General features: G+C 42.4%; 1 long non-coding RNA gene across 1 annotated transcript in view; it reads left to right on the forward strand.

Annotated features, from left to right (window-relative positions):
• The window catches only part of LOC123041467 (uncharacterized), a 10,808-nt gene extending 8,844 nt beyond the window's left edge, over window positions 1-1,964 (forward strand). The window contains exon 3 of the long non-coding RNA XR_006418527.1: window positions 1,640-1,964. This is a non-coding gene — a long non-coding RNA (uncharacterized lncRNA). The remainder of the gene's footprint in view (window positions 1-1,639) is intronic.
• Window positions 1,965-3,426: the final 1,462 nt, after the last annotated feature.

Genomic DNA, 3,426 nt, shown 5'->3' on the forward strand with positions numbered 1-3,426 from the left:
GGGTGGGTAGGCGGAATAAAGATGACCCTCGAGAGAGCGACTCCCAAGGGAAAATTAGGTGGTGGTGAGGCAAATGGTAAAACCAAGGTTGGGCCTTGCTGGAGGAGTTTTATTCAAAGCGAACTGTCAAGGGGGTCCCATAAATCACGCAACCGTGTAAGGAACGCAAAATCAAGGAACATAACACCGGTATGACGGAAACTAGGGCGGCAAGAGTGGAACAAAACACCAGGCATAAGGCCGAGTCTTCCACCCTTTACCAAGTATATAGATGCATTAATTAAATAAGAGATATTGTGATATCCCAACATAATCCTGTCCACCATGGAGCAATCTTCAACTTCACCTGCAACTAACAATGCTATAAGAGGGGCTGAGCAAAGCGGTAACATAGCCAAGCAACAATTTGCTAGGAAGGGTGAAAAGGTTAGAGGCTGACATGGCAATTTGGGAAGGCTTGAAGAACAAGTGATAGGAAGCGCAGCATAGAGATAGAACGAAGCAACTAGCATAGCAATGATAGTAGTGAGATCCAAGGTGACCGTCATCTTGCCTGAAATCCTGCAAGGAAGAAGATCAAGTTAATGAAGAAGATGAAGCCACGAAGACGAACCAAGCGTAGACGAATCGGAACCTCACGATCACAACAAACAGGAACTAACAAGAAGGAGCACAACCAAAAAGAGGCAAACAGCAAGGTAAACACACAACACATAGACAAGACATTATGCACAACAAGCATGATGCATGACAAAGCTACATGGAGCTACTTATGGCAAGAGATGATGCATACAAGACCAACACATCAAAGCAAGGTTAAATGAGGCCGGAAACAACATATAACAATTCCGGTAAGTCCTCATATGCAAATTTAGAAATTGGTCCAAAACTGAATAAACCTTATGTTCAAGTTGTTAAACAGCAAGTTAAGATGCACCAAGATGATCTACACGAGATTCTAGTGAAGTTACATATAAAGTTCATTAGATTTGGAGCTACGGCCTAGAAGATATGAGCAAAGCAAGTTAAACATGGCATTGATGCAAAATGCATACAAACATCAAGCAAACACTCTCAAAACATGGATGCAACATGATAATATGAAACTACATGCAAAATCAAGCAAGTTCCATATAGAGCACACTCAAAACGGAGCAACGGTTCAACACATACACTATACAAGTTTAAAGGACAAGCTGTCCAAAATAGCAACTAGGCATCTAGCAAGCATCCAAACAGTATGCTACAACATATCAACATGAAAACCAAAGGCATGGGCATTAAGTACAGGTAAAGCATGACAAAACATGAACACTGAGCTATCTCCAGAAATCACTAGAACATGCTCCAAAGGACATGGCAAGATTGCAAATAATAACAGTTTACAGACTTAGCAGAAATAACATCAGGTTGTAATGTTTAGAGCTATCAAACAACATGTTACAGGAACTTAACATGGCAAACAAATGCATGGCATGCTAATACTAAAGACAAAGAACAAAACTCCCTTACTGAACTAATTCCAAAGATCAACAGAAAACATGGTAGAATCCATGCAAACATGGCAAGTGATATGACAGATTCAGACATGGCAGGAACAACAATAAGCCCAAGGACTTGCCATGGTAAGAGGGAGAAGGGGGAAGAAGCACACTTGAAGAGCGCAGGTACAACGGGGAGTTGTATGCTGCGTTCGGGAAGGATGAATCGCTCCCGAAAAGGAGTCTATTGATTCTCTCCCAATTGGTTGGATCGTAGGGGCGATGATTTACTTCATGGGCGAGGTCTCTGGTTCAAGTCCAGGATGGCCCAGCCGCGCCAGGGAAAAGAATAGAAGAAGCATCTGACTCTTTCATGCATACTCCACTTGGCTCGGGGGGGATATAGCTCAGTTGGTAGAGCTCCCCTCTTGCAATTGGGTCGTTGCGATTACGGGTTGGCTGTCTAATTGTCCAGGCGGTAATGATATCCTTCCTATGGCACAGCAATCTGGTTTTGCCTGGTTCCGAAACATAATTACTTTTTAATTTTTTTAATTTTTTGTCTATAGGTAAGCTATATGTTATTCAAGGCATCAATAGAAAACCCCATTTTTGTAGGTTCTACTTATACTAAATCTTGTCGTTAACTGAATTCTGAATAGAAAGATTAAGAAGAAAAAAAAGATTCAAAATAAAGTAAAGGTAGGCGGGGAATAACCTTATTTATGACAAGTTTCAAACTAGTAAAGTATATCCCTAGGATAAAGAAGAAGAAAAGTGGGCTAAGGAAACTCGCAAGGAAAGTTCCAACCGATCGTCTACTTAAGTTCGAGAGAGTTTTCAAAGCACAAAAACGTATCCCTATGTCTGTTTTCAAAGCACAAAGATTTCTTGACGAGATTCGCTGGCGTTACTACGAGGAAACTGTTATGATACTGAACCTCATGCCCTATCGAGCATCTTATCCCATCTTAAAGTTGGTTTATTCGGCAGCCGCAAATGCTACTCATTATAGGGATTTCTACAAAGCGAATTTATTTATTACTATGGCAAAGTCAAGTTCATAGGGTGCATGTATCACTAGCAAAGCTCATGGCAAAACTAAACTTAATGTTAACAGGCTGACAACAACATTATTTAGCAAGTTTGGAGCAAGATAACAACAAACTACAGCAGGCCATAAATGCAACCAGGGGCATGGATGGATAGAACATGACATTTATAACAAAACATCGTTAGTGGACATCTCCAGATTATGCATAGAATGACTTGTAGCATCAGGTTTACATAGCATCATAATATAGCAGGTTCAGCCTAGCAAAACAGTAACATCAAGTAACCTACTTCACATGCTCAATGCACTCACTACAAGACTCACAAAAATACATGGATTGCACCTCTATAAAGATGGCATGATGTAGCTCAAAACTCATGTAGACATCAAACTCATAGGATGCACACACATAATGCAATGAAAAAGACAAATCACCAAGTTATAACAGTTTTAGCAGGTTAACATCATATAACACTCTTACAATGATGATTAGGGCATCAATATGGACTCAAACAAGCATGGCACAATGGGATAAAATGAAGAGCATCTCACATTGAACATTTCTTTATATCACACGCATGAAACAGAGATACGGATGATGAGATATGATGCGATGAACATGGCTAGAAAATGTTGCAGATTCAGGACTTAGTGGAATTTTCACCTTCGCGAAAGTCAAAGCGGGACAGAGGGATCCGGGACGGAGCGGATCAGGATGCGGGGAGGTCGCTTGGTTCGCTGTGCGGGTGGATCTGATCCACCCCGCGGTGGATCCAGCCGGAGTGGAGCTCTAGCGAGCTCCGCGAGCTCCGGTGACGACGGGGACGACGGGGAGGCGGCTGCGGCACGGGTCGACGGCGACGGACGGCGCGCCAACGCGGCGGCGGGGCG

Source organism: Triticum aestivum, chromosome 2B (genome assembly GCF_018294505.1).
Source record: "Triticum aestivum cultivar Chinese Spring chromosome 2B, IWGSC CS RefSeq v2.1, whole genome shotgun sequence".
In the NCBI taxonomy this organism is placed as follows: Eukaryota; Viridiplantae; Streptophyta; class Magnoliopsida; order Poales; family Poaceae; genus Triticum; species Triticum aestivum.